Source organism: Balaenoptera physalus (genome assembly GCF_965194825.1).
Source record: "Balaenoptera physalus genome assembly, chromosome: 1".
Lineage (NCBI taxonomy): Eukaryota > Metazoa > Chordata > Mammalia > Artiodactyla > Balaenopteridae > Balaenoptera > Balaenoptera physalus.
This window is the reverse complement of record NC_138882.1, coordinates 185,597,030-185,618,031: the sequence shown is the minus strand read 5'-3', so window position 1 is coordinate 185,618,031 and position 21,002 is coordinate 185,597,030. Positions and strand designations below refer to the sequence as shown.

Sequence of the window (21,002 nt, the reverse complement as noted above, 5' to 3'; positions counted from 1 at the left end):
GTGGCTGATCTTGACCGGTCTCACTCATACATCTGTGGTCACTGGGGCCTGGCTGGTCTAAGATGGCCTCAGCTGGTATGATTCAGCTTTCCTCTGCAATCTCTCACATCCCTCCAGCAGGCTAACTCTGGAATGTTCTCATAGTGGTGACGGGGGGGTCCATAAAAAGAGGAAATGGACAAAAGCAACTATGTTTCCAGCCTACGTCTGTATCAAGTTTGCTACCATTCCATTAGCCAAAGCAAATCCAATGACCAAGCCCAAAGTCAGTGTGGGAAGACACCACCAAAGGGAGGAGTGAAACATGGGCCATCAATGTAGTCAGTGTACCACATAAAGCAAATCAGAAGATTTCTTAGCGTAATTCTGGATGATTTTTGATCTGTTGGAAATGGAAGTTTGAAGTGTCCTAATTAGCAGGCTTCATGCACATACTCTTTTGGAAGACTGCTCCAGTCAGTTTTTTTAGAGGGACATGAATTGTGCTCTCCTGTCCTGATACATGCACAGAGGACAGACTGTGTTTGAACAGCTGGAGGATATATTTTAAAAGGGATCTATGACAAGCTTGGACAGAATGATTTCAAAGGGGCCCGTGACCAAGTGTGAGAAGTGTGGGTTTGTGTTAGCTCTAGAAGCGTGATGAGCCATTAAAAGGCCATTGTTCTAGCTGGTCGTTTGAGCCACGTGCATGACTAATTTGTTCAACAAATGCTTCCAACCATGAGAAAGGCACAATGGTAAACATTGCAGGGAGATGTGAGAAATAAAAGTAATGAAGGATCATTGAGTACTTACTATGTGCCAGACCCTCTACTGAGGACTTTGTCTTACCTCCATTATCTCATTTGTGAGGTACATGTTATTTCCCTTATTTTATGGATGAGGAAATGAGGCCCAGAGAGGTCACGCATCTAGTGAGTAGCTGTGCTACTTTGATTGTAAAAATGGCTGCAGTTCTTTACTTTCTTCCCTTGCAATATGAGTCTGCAGCCTTTCTCATTAAGAGGGAGAGTCTATTTCCCCACCCCCTCGAATCTGAGTTGGCCTGTGATTTGCTTTGACCAAAACAATGTGGTTAAAGGGTGAGTCAGTCCAGAGCCTAGACATCAAGATGGTGTGCATGCTTCTTTCTGCTCTTTCTTGAAACCTTGCCTCTGGGCTAGCCAGCTGGAGGAGGAAATCTCCTCCAGGATGGAGCAGAGGTAAGTCTCCTTGCTGAGCCCATCCTAGACCAGGCAACCCCCCAGCTGACCTACTAAAGTGCCAATGTATGAGCAAGCCCAGCTAAAAGTCACCCAAGCTCAGTCCAGAACAGCAAAATCACCAATCCTTCTGTAGACCTGTAAGAAATAATGAATGGTGGTGGTTGTGAGCCACAAAGCTTCAAGGTGGTTTGTTACATGGCAGGAGCTAACTGCTACAATAGCAGAGCTGGTATTTGAAGTCAGATCTGACTGATAACTAAGCCCTATAACTGGAAGAGAGGCTGGGAAATTGGTCTAGTCATGCTCTCAGGAGAAAGAGAAAATGGATTTGGTGAGTCTTTAGCCATTTTCTGCCACACATGCCCTCTGGTTTCACATCATTCATCCAACCTGAAACCATAATAATGGTGAGGAAAATCTTTAACGCATTCAAGAGAAGGGATTACATGGTTATATTTGGGTGTTTGAAAGATCACTATGGAGGAGGTGTGATGGGTGGTTGGATTGGAGTGAGATAGAAGACAGGAGACAGTTTGTTTTGGCAATGGATGGTAGGATAAGAAACTGTGGTATGGGGCAGGAAGATTAAAGAAGAAGGAACATATTCAGGAATTTAAGTAAGACTCACTAATTGACATTTGGTGGTGAAAAAGAGAGACATGTCTAGGATGGGTCTTAGATTTTGGCTTGGGCACTTGGGAAAATGGTAGTATCTGATAAAGGAAACAGAGGAACAGTGAGCTTGGAGGAGGAGTTTGGTTTGGGGTCTATGAAGATTGAGGGACCTATGGGACATCTAGGTGGGACTGTGTAGGAGACAGTCAAATGTGTCTTCAGCTTCAGAGGGAGTTGTGGACTGAAGAGACAGAGCTGGTGTCATCAGTGTGTGTACTGGTGATTGGAGTTACACGGTATCAGTCACACTTCTCAGTAGCAGACAACAGAATCTACTCTAACTAACTTAAGTAGAAAGACCTTTTAAGAAAAACCAAAAAATTTTGAGATATTTTAGTGGTTCACAGAATGTCCAGAAGGTCTTGACAACTAGGTTTGGAGGTTACATAGCCAGGAATAACAGTAGCCAGAAGACACCATCCAGCTGTCCCACGGCTACTGCGTTGCACAACACAGCACCCATGACACGGAACACAGGACACTAGAACCTCCTCAAGAGCTGTCCTGAAGAGCCAAGTGCTTGTGCCTCCAGCTGACCCAAAGAGTTGTCCACTTTCACCTCATTCAGGAAGAAACTAGGCCACCTGGGAACCTTAGCCACAGGGGAATCTGGGAAATGTAGTTTTAGATTTCCATTTTCTGTAGTCCGAGGAAGTGGGCCTTAGTGTTGGAATGTGTATGGGTGAGCCAATCCATCGTACCCCCAACAGAAGCATGGTGGAAATCACGTGGGAAATTCTACAGTGAGGAACAGAAGAAGAAACACTGAGGAATAGCCAACAAAGTCCCCTTTTCACTTAAACTAGATTGACATGGGTTTCTGTCATTTGCAACCTAATGAGGCTTGACTAATAGGGTACCCACATTTTACGGAAATGCCATTCTTCCTACCCAGTGTCATCCTGTCAATATGCCATGTGTTCCCTTACATAATTAACCACAGAGCCAAGGGAAGACGCTCTCTGAGCAGAGGCATCTAGACAGTTGTAATTTAGCTCTAGGAAGCTTCTTGCCTATACACTTACAAACTCATGCAGTATTATACACTTTGTGTATACACTTATACAGTCAAGCACAGGGCTTGAATTCCAAGAAGACCACTACAGAGTGACAGTTGTGTTAAATCAATAACCTACTATTTTGAAGTTTGAATACATGCATGGACGTGGCACAAGGAGTTTTATTCCTGGGCCTGGACAAAACAAAACAAAACAAAACAAAATGTGTTATAAAGGAAGCACAAGCTGTACTCTGGTGTTCATGAGTGATGTGTATCACGTTTGAATGTCTGTGGTGGGTTTTCAATGTATTTTTAAATGAAAGTTGAATCAATGTTTGTAGAACCTTTGGCATACCTCTGCAAAACACCACAGTTATGCAGAACACAATTTGGACATGGATGGCCCACACTGAGTTTCTTCTAGCTTCATCAAAATGGACCAACTCCTTTGTTTTGGGTTGAATTGTGTCCTCCAAAAGAAGGTATGTTGGAGTCCTACCCTCTAAAACCTCAGAATGTGAACTTATTTGGACATATGGTCTTTATCCAGGTAAACAAGTTAAAATAAAGTCATTAGAATGGAACCTAGTCCCATATGACTGATGTCCTCATAAAAAGGGGAAATTTGGAGACAGAGACAGACATGCACAGAAAGGAGACAACGTGAAGACACAGAGGGAAAACTCCACGTGAAGACGGAGGATTGGAGTGATGGATATACAAGCCAAAGAACACCTGGAGCTACAGGAAGCTAGGAGAGAGGCATGGACCAGATTATCCCTTAGAGCTTTCAGCAGGAACTAAACCTGATGCCACCTTGGTTTGGAGCTTGGTGAGACTATAAATTGCCATTGTTTTAAGCCACCTGGTTTGTGGTACTTTGTTATGGCAGCCACAGGAAACTAATACACCCTTACTCATGAGAAGATCACAAACTTAGAAAGAATGAGACATTTTTATACCAGGTACAGTGTGGTTCAGTAGTAATGTATTTCTTTTTTTTTATTTGTTTAATGGCAGGAAAATGATCGCTATTAAAAACCAGCATGCATGTTTCCTTCCCCTCCAAAGAGTAACGGTCCTGAATGCTGGACCTAGAAGCTTGTATTTCATCTAAGGAAACGGTCCTGTAAGAACCTGGGTGTACCATAGCAGGTGGCTGTGTTTTATCACCAATGGCTGTAGGTGGTATCACTGTTTTTTATGCGACAGGTGCCAACATCTCACATAATTTGTTGATTCCCTATTGTTGGTTTCTCTGTGTCATGGGAGTTGTCACCTGGCTTATGCTTTTCTTATCATCATTACTGCCTCCACTCTGTCATCCTTCCAACTCTAAATCAAAGGGAAGCATGTCTTCTCTCATCTGGGAAGTATTCCAGATGCATATTATTAGGATGGAAGAGCACTTGACATTTCAGATCATCACGAGGGCCTCTTAATCAGATTCAGCTGAACTTTGGTACTTTAGGGGGACTGTGGGGGCAGATAAGCAAGTGAAATGGAGATTTAGCAAAGTTCACTGGCACCGTTGCCCTCAGAGTCATGCTGCTTCCCCAAGACCGGCACGCTGGCTCTCTCCCAGGATCCAGCATCTGGCTCAGTGTGGCAAATCTGATTGTCATCCTTTCTCCAGCATATTCTGCCTTTGGAGAAATTGTGGCGTGGATTAAACCTCTGCCCCAGCGCATATATACAATGGAATATTACTCAGCCATAGAAAGGAATGAAATTGAGTTATTTGTAGTGAGGTGGATGGACCTAGAGTCTGTCATACAGAGTGAAGTAAGTCAGAAGGAGAAAAACAAATACCATATGCTAACACACATATATGGAATCTAAAAAAAATGGTACTGATGAACCTAGTGGCAGGGCAGGAATAAAGACGCAGACATAGAGAACGGACTTGAGGACACAGTGGGGGAAGGGGAAGCTGGGACGAAGTGAGACAGTGGCATTGACATATATACACTCCCGAATGTAAAATAGATAGCTAGTGGGAAGCAGCCGCATAGACAGGGAGATCAGCTCAGTGCTTTGTGATGACCTAGAGGCGTGGGATAGGGAGGATGGGAGCGAGGCTCAAGAGAGAGGGGATATGGGGATATATGTATACTTACAGCTGATTCACTTTGTTGTACAGCAGATACTAACAACATTGTAAAGCAATTATACTCCAATAAAGATGGGAAAAAAACAATCTCTGCCCCAGGACTTTTCCACCTCCCCTGTCACCCCCTTCATCCACCATCAGGCTTCTGTCTCTTCTGTCTCTCAGTGAGCCTCCCTCAATCAGGCTTATCCCTTCCACATTGTTTTCTTGATCCCCAGACGTATCCTCTCCCACCAAGCCTTGGGAAGGCTTTTCGTCTGTTATTACATTTGCATTTTGAAGGAGGGAAGGCTCAGGGCAAATGCAAGTCTTCTAGTAAGAGTTTGTTCCATGCTCATCTTGTGCTAAACAGTGTGGTTGCCTGTTCTTTCCAGTCCTGCAGAGGAATATGGAGAGAAGTGTGGAAGGGGAGAGCGTGTAGTGCTGGGGAAGAGAGTAATGAGCCCTGACAGGAGGGGAAAAGGATGCTGGCCAATACTCCCAAGAGGCATGAACCCGAGCAGTGAGGGCATCATTAAGGTCTGCTGTAGGTATTCGGGGTTGAGAAATCTCATCCTGTTAAGTGACTGCCTTCTTCGTCTAACTGTAGGACAATCTTGTTTCTCTTGTGTCAACCGGTTTCCAGATTTTGTTGGAGTATTCAAGCATAGCTTTTTTTTTCTTCCAGTTTTATTGAGATACAATGTATAAGTTTAAGGTGTACAGCATGATGATTTGACTTACATGCGTCATGAAATGATGACCCCAGTAAGTTTAGGGTACATTCATCATCTCATATAGATTAAATTTTTTTAAAATAAAATTTATTTTCCTTGTGATGAGAACTCCTAGGATTTACTAAGAGTTTACTGAATTACTCTCTTAGTAACTTACATATATAACATATAGCAGTGCTAATTATATTAACCATGTTACACATTACTTATTTATAACTGGAAGTTTGTTCCTTTTCACTGCCTTCATCCAGTTCTCCTTCCCCACAACTCCTGCCTCTCGTAACCACAAATCTGATCTCTTTTTCTGAGTTTGTTTGTTTTTGATGTATAATGGACCTACAACCCTATGTTAGTTTCTGGTATACAAAATAGTGACTCAATATTTCTGTACATCACAAAATGATCACCACAGGAAGTCTAGTTCCCATCTGTCACCAGACAAAGATTTTACATAATTATTGACTATATTCCCCACCCTGTACATTTCATACCTGTGACTCATTTATTTAGTAACTAGAAATTTGTGCCTCTTAATCTCCCTCACCTATTCTCTCATCCCCCCCATCCCCCCTCCCCTCTGGCAACCACCTGTTTCTTCTCTGTATCTATAACTCATTTCTGTTTTGTTGTGTTTGTTCATTTGTTTTGTTTTGTTTTAGATACCACCTATAAGTGAAACCATACACTATTTGTCTTTCTCTCTGACTTATTTCACTTAGCATAATACCCTCCAGGTCCATCTGTGTTGCTGCAAATGGCAAGATTTCATTCTTTTTTTTTTTTTTTTTTTTAAAGAGCTCAGCTTTTTATTGAACGTGCTACTAAAGAGGTTTAGTCAAAAAGACCAAAGCCCATGTCATCATCAGACTCTTCAGATTCTTCTTTCTTTGCTTCCACTTTCTTCTCCTCAGCTGGGGCAGCAGTGGTGGAGGGGGCAGGACCTCCTGCTGGGGCAGCACCAGCTGCTGGGACAGGTCCACCTGCCCCCACGTTGCAGATGAGGCTCCCGATGTTGACGTTGGCCAAAGTCTTTGCAAACAAGCCTGACCGGAAAGCTTCAACATTTACACCGGCTGCTTTAATGAGGGCATTGATCTTATCCTCCGTGACCGTCACCTCATCGTCATGCAGGATGGGGGCCAAGTAGATGCAGGCGAGCTCCGAGATGGAGGCCATGGTGCGGGCGAGTGCTAGGCAGGGGCTGCCAGGCGCGGTGCTAGTCGCCGGGTGAAGTGAGGGCCGCACCCCAACGCGGCCTTAGCTTCCTCGGAAGGACCGAGCACCTTAGCGGAAGCTGAGGAAAAGCGGTAGTAGTAGTAGTAGTAGTAGCAACGACTCATATGTTGAAATATTATAGTGACATTTCAGTTTTCAAGAATAAAGACAAAAATTGAAAAGCTGCTAGAGAAAGGCTGGTATAACTGAGGTCACAAAGGGTCTTGGAGGTCAAGAAAGGAGTTTGAATTTTATTCCAAGAGTTAGATGGAAGTTACTGAAGGATTTGAAGAAGGGTGCGAGGATGGTGACAAAAATCTGATTTGTTACAAATATGTCTCTGGCTGCTAACGGAGAATAGATGGTGGAAAGGTTGGAGGGTCGGGGGTGATAGTGAAAGCAGGGAGACCAGGTAAGGAGCTACCAGAATCCTGCCATCAAAAATGAATGTTCAAACTATTAGTATGAAAGCCAGCATTTATTGAGGGCTAGTGAAGTGCCCAGCACTAGTCTAAACAGTTTACATATGCTTGTTTTATTCAATCTTCCCTACCACCCTTCTATTATCTCCATTTGACAGATGAGGAAATTGATACACAGAGAGGTTAAGTAGGTTCCTGGAGATCACACAGCCAGTACCAGAGCCCACGCTTTTAATCAGTACCCTGTAGGGCTTTGGACTAGAGTAGTAATAACAGAAAGTGGAGACATTGGTGAGTTTGAGAGAGTTTGGAGACAGCATTGAAAGGCTGATGATGTGGGGTTAAGGGTAAGAAATGAATCAAGATGATTCCTGTATTTTTGCCTTGAGTAGTTAGTGGTCAAACATCATTTCATGTTCCTGCTTAAAACTCCGATTGCTCCCCCACTGAAGTGAGAATAAATCTGCACTCTCCTCCCTGGCTTGTAAGTCTCTGCTGAAAACCCTGCCAGAAAGGGGACCAATGTTCACATTGCCCAGGACGGAAGGATTTCAAGGACACGGGACATTCAGTTTTAAAACTGGGAAAGTCCCAGGCAAACCCAGATAAGTTGGTCACCCTCCTGCCTCTCTTCCGTCCACGTCCTGCCCAGCCACACTGGGCTTCATTTAGGTGGGTGGGCCTCTCCCACCGCGGGCCTTTGCACGTGTCACCCTGCCCTGCATATGAAGAGCTCTCTGCCGGGTACTCGCACAACTCCTTCCTCTTGTCCTCTGCCTCAGCTAAAAAGTCACCCCTCAAAGGGGCCTTCCTGACCACCCGATCTCATGGAGCCCACCACCAGCTGCTCCTCCTACCCCCAGAACTTATCACAGATTCAGCAACCTTATTGAACTCTCAATATTCCTGTGCTCCATAAGGGCGGAGCCTGTGTCTGTCTTGTTCTCCCGTATAAAGCAGGTGCTTGCCATGTGGTTGAACGGAGGCCTCTGAGGACTAAATAAGAGAAATTGACCATAATTGGAACAAGAGACATTTTATGGGGGTATGAGGAAAGATCCCCTTACTGGAAGCTCCTAGAAAAGGTTACCAAGAGAGCTTGCAGCAAAACCACATTTAGAAATTAAGGCTTGTAATTATGTTCTTAGCGCTTCTTCCCTCTACTCCTGCCCTCTGCCCAGCTTTAGTGCCAGTGAAGGAGAGAACTCAGAGTCCCACATGGATCTTGGGCTTGGTGATAGGACAGAGTATAAATTCTGCATGCTGTTTATACCCAACATTTCCTTTTGCTTATCCCTGCTGAAGACAGCATGAGTGAAATTGGGGGAAGACGCTGTTTGGAGTTACCTATGTGACCACTCTGTTCCATTCACATCACAGATAAAAGTGGGTAGTATGAATATACTGTTTCAGTTTTTTTGATACATGCATGTCCTATGTAGACTTGTCTTTGCACTATTTAACACCTAACTCTTGTTCACGAGAGTGAAAGAATTGGAAACCCAACACAAACCCAATAATATTTGATTGGGTAAATGAATTTTGGCTGATCCCTAGAGTAGAATATTCTATAACCATTAAACACAATTAGGTAGATCTATGTTTACTGACAAGGAAATGTGTCCATGATAAATTGGTAAGTAGAAAGAAAAAAAAAGGAAATACACAGAAATGTTCACAGGCACGATCTGTGAACGGCGAGATAACACTTTTCTATTCTTTATTTCATTTTCTTTTTCTGAATTTCTATAGTCAGCCTGTTATCATTTTCATAACCAGTAGGGGAAAGGTCTTCCCAATATGGAAAAACTGAAAACAAGTTTAAGAGAAAAAAATGTGTCTCATTATTATTTTACAATATGTTAGTCTCCTAAGGATTCAGAGTGAGCCTGGTTCATCTATGTATATAAGTATGTTGTATATATGTTCTTTGTAATACATTTCAGACCACATACATGTAAATGCAGAAAACACTTAAAATATTTAATATGGTACATGCTTCATGACAAAAGTATGTTTGTATACATATATCTATATTATGTATAATTCATATAGTATATACAATTTTTACACATATATCTTGTCCTTTATTCAGTATATTGTTTGGCTGAATTTATTTTTCTAAGGGAAATGCTTAATGCATATCCGATTCAGATAATCAATTCATATTCTAATCCTTCTTGTCACACGTGGGCTGGAAGTAAACACCTGCCAATGGTCTTATGTTGCTTTTTTTTTTTTTTTCCTGTTGAGACTTTTTTTTTTAACATCTTTATTGGAGTATAATTGCTTCACAATGGTGTGTTAGTTTCTGCTTTATAATAAAGTGAATCAGTTATATATATACATATGTTCCCATATCTCTTCCCTCTTGCATCTCCCTCCCTCCCGCCCTCCCCATCCCACACCTCTAGGTGATCACAAAGCACCAAGCTGATCTCCCTGTGCTATGCGGTTGCTTCGCACTAGCTAGCTATTTTACATTTGGTAGTGTATATATGTCCATGCCACTCTCTCTCTTTGTCACATCTTACCCTTCCCCCTCCCCATATCCTCAAGTCCATTCTCTAGTAGGTCTGTGTCTTTATTCCCGTCTCGCCACTAGGTTCTTCATGACCTTTTTTTTTTTTTTTCCTTAGATTCCATATATATGTGTTAGCATACTGTATTTGTTTTTCTCTTTCTGACTTACTTCACTCTGTATGACAGACTCTGTTGAGACTTTTTTGAAAGATAATGCACCCAGCTGGCTGGCTCACTCCACCAAGGACCAGGGAGCTCCTGGCAGGATCATTAGTATTTGTTACTCAGACACAAGCTTTCCTTAAGAATGCCCCCAGCACACCTGTGCTTCTCTCATTTGATTGGTGCGTGGCCTATCTCAACCCAATTAATCTTGAGAGGAAGGATGGGTGTTGCGTTAGATGACGAATGATGAGCAAAGATAGCCTTTAGAGATCTGGTTTTGCATCTTGACTGATAATACATTCCTGGCTCCCAAATGCCTGTAATAGACATTTCTTTTGAGCCTTTTGTTTTTCAGGTAAAGCTCTGTTTTTTCTCTTTCCCTTCCTTCCTCCTTCCCTCTCCATCTCTCCAGCTCCATCTCCAAGTCTTTCCTTCTTTCTCGAGGGAGTAAATGGGAGTGCTTATCCGTTGATTTCAGCAGTTGAGGAATCCGTGTGGGCTCTTGATGGCACGCAGCTCTCTGCTTCAGGGGCCTTGGAAAGTCCTAGCAATTCGGACAAGGCAGCTGGTTGGCGTGGGGCCCTGGTTGCCCTGGAGCAGCTGGCAGAGCCTGGCAGCTATCCCGCAGGTCAGGCCACCCTCCCCTACCAACATCCCCACCTGGGCTGGCCTGGCCTGCTTCTGAAAGGGGCCTTTGTGTATGGGTTCCATGGACAAAGCCCCAGCATAAGTTTATTCCATAGTTAAATCCCTTTAGCAGCAACTCACTTGATCTAAGAAAGCCAAGTGAGATTCCTTGCCCTGGAACATTGTTCCTCTCTTATTTTACTTTATTTTGTTTCCACAAATACAAAGAGCTTTCTAAATGCCAGGGTCTGTTCTAAGCACATTTATCTAATCCTCTTAACAATCCAATGAGGTGAGTACAGGCGTACCTTAGAGATATTGCAGGTTCAGTTCCAGACTGCTCCAATAAAGTGAATATCACAATAAAGAAAGTCACATGAATTTTTTGGTTTCCCAGTGCATATAAAAATTATGTTTACACTATACTGTAGTCTATTAAGTGTGCAAGAGTATTATATCTTTAAAAATGTACATACCTTAATTTGAAAATACTTTATTGCTAAAAATGTTAACCATCTGAGCCTTCAGTAAGTCATAATCTTTTGCTGGTGGAGGGTTTGAAATATTTCAAGAATTACCAAAATGTGACACAGAGACAGGAAGTGAGCAGATACTGTTGGAAAAATGGCACCAATAGATTTGCTTGATGCAGGGTTGCCGCAGACCTTCAATTTGTATAAAATACAATATCTGTGAAGCACAATAAAATGATGTATGTCTATATTAAAATTTTCCCATATAGAGGAAGAGGGAGGTTAGTGACTTGTGCAAACAACAACACCTACGTAGTGAGTGCTGGAGGCATGATTAGAACCAGGACATTGGATTCAGAAGCTCCTGCATTTAACCTGCACACTATACCCCTAGGTCCTCTTAAGCTTGGTCAGAACCACCGGAGACTTGGCTGTCTTCTGCTACAGCTGGGGCTGCTTTGGAACAGCCATCCATTTCCACTTGTTCTTCCCCTGAGGTTTTCAGAGAAGGCATTCTAAATGTGCAACTTGCTGAGACAGTACTTCTGACCTGATCTTGCCCATGCAGGGAGTTATGGGTGAATAAGCTTTTTCAGTAGGGAAGCTTCTCCCCTGTTGTTTCAGAGCTCCGGGATGCCCCAGGCACTTGGGGCCAGTGCAGCGGAGAGAGTAGGGGTGGGGTAGGGAGAACAAGCTCTAGGTCAGTCCAATGACTAACTTGCTAGATGACTTTCTGAAATGTCCTTTAATCTCCAGGGCTGGTGTTCATGCCTGCAAAAATGGGGACACCACTATTTTAGGTAGCAGCCTCAAGAGTGCAATGAAGGAGGCGGCTAACATTATGAAGGATCTGCGTCGGTGCAAGTCAGTGCACTAGGTATTTTCACATTTCTCTGCCTGAAGTTTGCAATAACCTTGTGAGGCTGAAAGTCATGATCGTAAATAGGAAAGTATTTTACAAAATTTGGTGCTCTGCAAATGCAAGGAGTTATTCTGATAGAAACATGTTGTATTATACTAAATAATGCACCGAGCAGATCTTCTTGGGAGAATAGAGAACAGGAGGAAATGTTCAGTACCAGCACACAGTAGGGGATCAATAAATATTTTAAAATGGATAATAGGGAACAGCTTCAGTGTGCAGCCATTAAGTTGTAAGACCTTTCCAGTCTGAGTGGGTACTTAGGACTGAAGGCTATACCTTGTTACCCTGCAATTGTCTGTCTTAGCTCCTTTATCCTTCCTTTTGTATTTTATTTGAATTAATTGCTCAATTCCAGGATCTGTAATGTTTTTCAGTCTTAGCTTTGGATATAAGAACGTGTTTGTGAGTTTAAGAAATGAAGTTATTTCAAGCAGAGGAAATAGTTGGAGATTTCAAGCTAAAACAGAGATTCACATCCCTGAATTTGACGAATGAATAATTGACTCAGTGTCCAGGGCCGTCTGGAAAGATGGCCTTCACTAAAACCAAAATGTTGTCCCATAACCCAATAAACTTAGGTACAATTCATTATGTGCTAAAGTAATTTTAGAAGCCATTATTCCATTTCAGCAGTAAATGCAGCTCCAAGTGGTATGAATTCTCCATTAAGATGATGTGGTGGGGAAAGTGAAAGAATCTTTTTGTGCAATCAATTTATTTTAGTGTCCCAAATGTTCATAGCAACAGTAGCAAGCATGATTGCAGCTGCCATTGTGGTCGGCCTCCTGTCACGGAGGGAAATGAATGGCCCTCTCCTTAACCACCAACCTGTGCTCCTTCGAGGACAAAGGGTCCATCAATTTCCTCCACAGAGTGCAACAGAACCCATATTTGGATGTGTTGCAAATTAAACTTTTAATAGAAAACCAAAGAAAGAAGCTTTGCCCATTTATTTTATGGGTTGTTACTTTTTCTTAAATTGAATACATTTGACATGTAACATTGTGTAAGTTTAAGGTGTACAACATATTACTTTGATACATTTATATGTTGTATCAGTAATATGGTTGCCGACGTAGTAATGTTTATCACATTAGATAATTATAGTATAATATTGTCTCCGTTCATTAAACTGTGCATTAGATCACTATGGCTTGTTTACTACTCCTTACGAGTTTGTAAACTTAAATGCCATCACTCTTTTGGAGAAGGAGAAAAGGTTGGAGTGGAATAGTGCAGGTAAGACTAGCTGAGCCATTCTTGAAATTTTTCCTTTTGAAATATTTGCATGTTTTATTAAACTTGAGATTTCTTTCCCATTTCACTCTAGATTCCTCATTATTTTCCAAACAATCACCAGAAACTACTTCTTGACTGTTATTCTTCCTCCTTGCAAACAAATAGAACACTTCTGTTCTATACCTTGTATAGGACATGCCAGGATTCATTTGCCATACCTGCCCTCTGAAGAAGAAATTTCGTCATAGGGAAAGGGTTAGCACAGGTGACTTTAATCTTCAAAAGAGGATGGTCCAATTATACGGCTTTTAAACTGCTAAAGTCTTTTAAATAGTAAGTTAACTGAGGTTAAGTTATGGCATATTAAAAATGGGGCAAGATGTAAATTCTTGTGCCACAAGGAGAAACAGAAATTTATTTTACATTTCACTTAGTCTCTTCCATTTTTTCTTTGTACTATACTCTATTCCTGTAAATGAAAAAAGTGTGTGCGTCTTTAGTCACATGACCTTACAATTATTGAAAAGTGACAAATGTAAAAAATGGCTCAACTTCTGGAACAACAAAAAAACCTTTTTTTAATCCACATAGAATTCTGTAATTACAGAATTGACAAGGCATTGACTAATTTTTGCCAAGGCACATAAAGCATTTTTAAGCCGACATAGCTCACACGAGTTCACATAATAGATGAGACTTAGTGGGAAAACGTAACATTGGAGGTCAGTTTTAATAGCCTTTTGAAGACCCACAAGAATGGAGAAGAGGGAAGTGTATCAGCACATGCTAGCTGCTCTAACAGATAAATCCTGAAATCTCAGCAGCTTAACCAATAAAAGCTCATCTCTTGACAACATGAAGTCCAAAACAGGTGTTCCTGAGTTCTTGGAAATCCAAAATAATGCATGGCCTTCCTCATGGCCATTCATAGGGGACCCAGGCTCCTTCCACCTCATGGCTGCCTACTCTGCATTTAGCAGTAGATGGGAAAGAGACTGGATGCATGTAGGAGGCTTGGATGGACCATGCCTGGGCATCCATCACTTATACCTACGTGTAATTGGCCAGTGCTTAGCCACATGGCTATAACTGCAAGAGAGACTGGAAAATGTAGTACAGCTGTGTTCTCAGGACTGAGAGGAAATAGGCTTAATAGTCAGCTAGCCTAGTCTCCACCACAGGGAACAAAGTTCTTCCGGATTAGGAATGAGAAATCGGAGTTTGAAAGATCCAAGAGTTGGGCCAAGCTACAATGGAAGAGGGACTTGCCAAAAGGAAATTAAAATATTCAGCATTGTCATGCAGTTAATATATAGCAATGCCCATTGTACTATGGCCCCAGCCAGCATTTTAATTCTTTCTAAATAGAAATTTCCAAGTTAATTTGTTGTAGAGTTTTTTTTTTTTAATGGAAATGATGCATTGTAGTGGTGAAAACAGGATTTTCTCTATAGCTAATATTACTTGAACACATTATTCTATTGGTGAGCACATATATCTAATTAAAATTCCATTCAAAGATAAGTAAGCATTGCTGCACGGGCAGTATATACTCATACCTAAAATTAATGAGAAAGCAATGGAATAATTACAGAATCCAGTTCCCATCCACCTCTGTTTTCATTTTTTTTTTTTCAGTGCTGTAACTGTGTAAAAGAAAATTTGGAAAATACAAATATTACTGAACCAAACTTGGGTCCGCTTGCCTGACATGCAGCTAAGCCAATCTACTGACACTGGACTGTGGTGAAGGAAAGTACATCATTTATTGCAGGGCCAAGCAAGGAGAATGGGCAGATCATGCTCAAAAGACCCAAAGGCTTTTGGGGAAGGGTTTTAAAGATGGTGTGAGGGAGAGAGTCGCAGGGTGCCTGATTGGCTCATGGACACTCTCTGATTGGTTGTTGGTGAGGTAACAGGGTGATGTTTCAGGAATCTCAATCATTAACCTTCTGGTTCCAACCAGTCTGGGGTCTATGAGCTGGTAATCAGCAGTTAATTCCTTCCACCTGTTGGGGGTTTTAGTCTCTGCAAAACAACTCAAGGATATAGCTCAGGATATTATCTATAGACCTTGAGGAGGAACCCAAGGTCCTTGACTTTGTTTTATGGCTGAACAATTATTATTCTGTCTTACTTGGCTGTTTTCCTTTGTTTCTGTATTTTCTCACTTCTCTGACTGAATTTGCTGTTTGGAACTCAGGGAGAGCTAGAAGGTAAAGCTTTTCTACAAGCAAGAGATGCAGGCCATGGGGGTGTGTCTGTCCTCAGGAAGGCCCCGCAGGGTCCTACTCAGTTTCACAAGTGGTTAATATTTTATCCTACCTGTCTTCTAGTCCATATGGTCAGTTTGGTGTTTACTGTTTTTCTGAAGGAATATAAGTGTCTGCAAAGAAGAGACCATGTGGCTGTGTTTATACTTTACCTGCAGTTTTGGTTCTCAGTGGATAATAAGAGAAACAGTTATAGGTCTCCCTGTTTACTGTTCATTGCAATAGCCTTGCCATACACCGGTAGAGGAAAGGAAACCTTGGGCAAAATCGTGCAATTCTCTTTGTGGGCTGTTTGGTGATTTGGTGTGAACTCCACCCCTCCCCTCCCCCCACCACCACCACTTTGAATGTCATGGAAACTGCTGTACAGTCTGCAGTGATTAGACATCAGCCCCTGCACCTTAGTTAAATATCCTTTGTACCGTCCTTTTTCAACCTAACATTACTTCATGAGATTTTCCCATGTCATTAAGCATTCCTCAAAATTGAATTATTAGTGGCTGCTGTGAGTTAATAGAAAATACATGGTCTCTGTCCTCTGTTTCTAGCACAAAGATCCTGAAACCCTTGTAATTTCCTAATTGATAAGAGCATTTTTTGTTCTAATATTTGGTCTTCGACCCCCATCCCTGACACAGAGCTCCTGAAACCCTTGTAATTTCCTGGGTGGTAGGAGTGTCTTTTGTTCTAAAGAGGTGACTCTGGGTGGGCTCTTGGGTGGCTCCTGGATGAGGGCTGGTCACTAGAAAGACCAAGCCATGATTCAAAACTTGGAATTCCCAGCCCCATCGTGCCTACATGATGACGCCTCTACAAAAATCCCAGAAATATAGGGTTGGGTGAGCTTCCAGATGGGGGAACACATCCACCCTGGGAGAGTGACACACCCAGACTCCACGGGGACAGAAGTTCCTGTGCTCAGAAGCCTCCTTATGTATCTCTTTATCTAGCTGTTCATCTGTATCCTTTACCATATCCTTTAAGAAACTGGCATAAGTGAGTAAGTGTTTCCCTGAGTTCTGTGAGCCACTCTAGCAAGTTAATTGAACCGAGGAAGGGGTCGGGGTGGAGAACCTCCAATTTGTAGCCAAATTGGACAGAAGTTGTGGGTTACTTGGGGACCTACTATGCAGTTGGCATCTGAAGTGGGGTGGGAGCAGTCTTGTAGGACTGAGCCCTTAACCTGTGAGATCTGACACTGTCTCCAGGTAGGTGAAATTGTAGGACATCCAGCTGGCATTGAAGAGAATTGTTTGATGTGGGGAAAAACCCGCACACATTTGGTGACCAGAAGTGTCAGAAGTATTCTAAGTAGTAAAGGAGACTCACAAGAGAGAAATACAGTAGGGAAGAACTGGGTTTTTCCCTATTCAGGAGGAAAACTGTAGGTGTTTTCTAGTATTATAGCTGCATACCGTGTCATCATGTGGCTGTATCAGCATTTAGTTAACTATTCCCATGTATCTAGACACTAAGGTTTTTTCCAGGTTTTTCATTGCTATAAATAACACTGTGATAAATGTCACTGTAAATGAATCTTTGTGTGCCTTTCTAGATCTTTCCCTACAATAAATTGCTAAAGGTGTTATGAGGAGGTCAAAGGGGATGAACACTTTTAAAGAATTTTATTGCTTATTGCCAAGTTCCTGACCTTTAGAATACCAAATGCATTTGCTGGTAGCAGTTGTGAATGTCCCCTCCAAACCTTCATGTTTTTTAAAGCTTTATTGTGATGACCCAAATATCAAAAACTAAAATGAATTCAGGATCCAAACCTACAGTTGTACAATTGGACCTCACTCACCCCACCTAATCCTGACCATGTCGGATCCTGTCTTTATTTCAGATTGTGATATTTTGTATCTTATCGATTGTTTTTGCATTAATCTTGTTTTTTAAAAAATCGTATTAAAATATTATTTATCTTGATTACTGAGGTTGCTGGTACCCTTTACATTTTCTACCCCATTCATCTCCCTGTAGTCTTGGCCCTGGTGGTTTGAACCCAGGACATACAATAGGTGTTTTGATGTGTTCAGGGACATAGCACCAGAGAAGACACACTTCAGTGCCCAGATGACTAAGCAGAAGCAAAGATCAAGGACAGTCCAATACCAGAGGGCTTTCTGAGACCTCCTTAGGGGTGGTGTGCACACTTCATATCTAAATGGGAGAAAATGGGCAGGCCGAGGAGGGGCTGAGCTGGCCGATGGCAGAGAACGGAAGTTCACAACTTGCGCTGAAGCTTTAGCAACAAGCTGTTCTCTTCTCCCAATGTAAACACTTCACAAAGATTCCTCCCGAGACACCCATTCCCCTCCCATCCTTTAAAAATATCATTTACTGGAGCCATGTGCCCTATTAGTTACAGCTTTGATCTTTTTGAATCTGATCACAGACTAAAAGAGTGCCCATGCTGTTTGTGCTGATTTAACAACAAAGAAAATGAGGATTATCTCCTGTGTCCATAATGATACTTCTCCATCCCCCGGCGTGGAAGAAGAAAAGGCTAACGGTAGCTGGTCATATTGTGCCGGCTATCTGTATTTAGAAATCAAGACCTTGTTCTAATCCTGAAGTGTTTCTCATGTAAACATATACATGGTTGTCAGTGCTCAAGGCTATGTAAAAAATAGGTATTACAAAATTCTCCATTCAGGTAATTTATGGCACAGTAAATAATAACTCCCTTTCATTAACTTGCTCACCCAAAATTTACTGAGCAATTATCCCATGCCAAGACTGTGGCTAGTCTGTGGGTAAACAGGGGTGAACCAAACAACCACTAGTCTCTGACCTCAGAGGGTTGACAGTTGGGTGGGAGAGAGAGACAATAAACTGCTATAATCATCTTGTGATCACGGATTGTAACGGGTTTAAGAAAAGAGCAGAGTCCTTCGAGCACCTTCTGGCAGCCCGTGCTCTGTAGAGTGGTGCTTTGTCTTCTCATCCTCAGAGTAACACTGACGATGTGGGTGTAATTTCCTGCATTTAACTAATGAGAAAATAAAGGCGGGTATAGGCCAATGACATGCTCTGGGTCTCCCAGAACTAGGGGGAGGTAGAGGTGGGTTTATACCCAGGGGACTGCGCCCTTGTCTTACCTCTGCCTGGGCTGCCTCTCCAATCATTTGTTAGCCAGCCTCCACCCCATCTCCCTTTTGAGGTTCTAAGAGGTCTGCAAATGACACTCCTGCTTCCCTGCCTTTGAGTTTGGAACTATCCTGACAGTTGATCACAGGAGCCTAGCAAATGGACATCACAATGTCCCTTTTGGACAAAGCTGTTTGGAGAACTCGGCTTTGCTATGCAGCTGAAATGCTTGTTTACCTTCTCTGCTCCCCTCCCCTGAACTCCCACCACTACCCCACTCTAGAACAGGGGGTAGGTCACCAAGGGAATATGGGATCTTCAGGGGTTGTATGTAGTCACTCAGATCACAGGCTCATGCTGACCCAGCACAGCAAGAGCCCAACCCGAGTGCTTCCAGATTTTCTAGATCAGCTCCACCCCTTTCAGAACTAGGAACAACTGACTGTCACCTATGGAGCAGGTGACTTGCTCACTGCTCCCTGGTACAGCGTATAAGGGGCTGGTCCACGAGGCCTGAAGTTTCCTCCACATGGAAATATAAGGATCGGTGGAGGTATTTTTTCCCAACATACACCCATCTCTATCTATCCCCTTCTTGCTTACAATAAGTAAAACTCTAGGTCTTCTGGATTGTTTTCTTTTGAAAAAAATTTGCCAGCTGTTTGCAGACACTTCTGAAATTATGGGTGTTTTCTTTCATAGCAATAAGGACAATAATAAATTAAGATACAAGCATCACTTTAAATCAGTAGGTGATTATTGTAGATAACTGTAGTACAAGTATAACCCTAATACATTTACTACTAACAGTTTATCTATAGACCTAGACCCAACTTCCAATTTGATGGGCAAGGGAACAGTGCATGTACCTAGAGTTGATCGTTGTAGTTGTTTGTATAGCAGTCTGACACTGGTTAATATGCATCTGGCTGGGTACACCCAGGCAGAGGTGGCCTGCAGGGAGATGCTGTATCCCAAGTGATGGCAGCCTGTGCATAAAGTTGAGACTGTGGACACCCACGTGAGACCAGTCCCTCTATTTGGTACCAACCGAGGGCTGCCTTGCAGATGAGACACTACTGTTTTCAGGGTCTGGAATCATGGGTGACTGATTCTTAGGTTTGATATCTCCCTCTGATGTGAATTTATCCTCTTCCTGCTCCCGTTCATGCCTTCAGGAGCATTTGTGTGCCTGCTCTGGGCCATTGGTGGTGTTGGCTCTGTAGCGCAGTGAGAGCGGAAGACCCTTGCATTTATAATCATCCTCCATTGGGATGCCAGCTACAGCAAAGTTGAAACACCTGGGACAAGAGAGCCTAAATCGTTTTCTCTAATGAATGTGTTAATTGGACATGCGTTATTGTATGGCAGTGGTTTTTAAACCTGTTGGTCTTAGAACCAACTGCATTATACTCAATAATTACTAAGGGCCCCTAAAAGTTTTTGCTTATGTGTATTAAATTTATCAATATTTAACATAATAGCAATTAAAACTGAGGAATTTTAAAATTGTTTATTAATTTATTTTAAAACAGCAACAATAAAACCTGTTTTATGTTAACATAAATAATTTATGAAAAATTACTATATCCTACTAAAAAAAATATTGAGAAGAGTGGCATTATGTTACATTTCTGCAAATCTCTTTAATGTGTAGCTAAATAGAAGACATTTGGATTCTTACAGCTGCTTCTATGATTACTCTGTTGCAATATCGCACATTATGTAGGCACTGCAAAACTCCACTGTACACTCACGAGAGAATAAAGAGTGAACAGACAAATAACATCTTAGAATTATCATAAATATAGTTTTGATCTCACAGATACCATGAAAGGATTTTGGGGACATTTAATGTTTCCCAGATGACACTCTGAGAACCCCTGTTGTATGGAATTCTATCACAAGTGTGCATTTACTGAAGGCACTCATGCACCCAAATGGGATAGGGTTCTTTGGAATTGAATCACAGTGTTCAAATATTTGTCCAAAATTCAAACCTATTTTTTATTTTTAATTTTCATTACCAAGACAGGGAAAAATGAGATTGGACAAAAGATTGATGGCAGAAAACTAGGGTCAGTGGTATTCTGGAGCTGGCTGATTATTGAATATTCAGGAATTTTGCCAGTTGTTAAACTATTAGTAGCCAGAAATTGGCCATGACGGGAGTATTTACACCCTGGCAATAGGCCAAGGCTACAAATCCAGGCCTTTTTCTTTGCAGAGAGCTGGTTTATCAGCCCACCACTTACAGATCTTACACTAAGAGATTCAAAATGGCAGCCCAGGACATAACCCACTCCAGGGGCTTTCTTGTTTTTTTTTTAGTTAG

At 42.1% G+C, this 21,002-nt stretch overlaps 1 long non-coding RNA gene and 1 pseudogene across 2 annotated transcripts in view; one reads left to right on the top strand and one right to left on the bottom strand.

Moving 5' to 3' along the window:
- The window catches only part of LOC309639805, a 409,973-nt gene that overhangs the window by 289,732 nt on the left and 99,239 nt on the right, over nt 1-21,002 (top strand). The gene's annotated exons all lie outside the window — the stretch shown is intronic.
- Nucleotides 6,476-7,024, bottom strand: LOC309639796 (large ribosomal subunit protein P1 pseudogene; annotated as a pseudogene). Its single transcript has one exon. The product of its transcript is annotated as a large ribosomal subunit protein P1 pseudogene (transcript).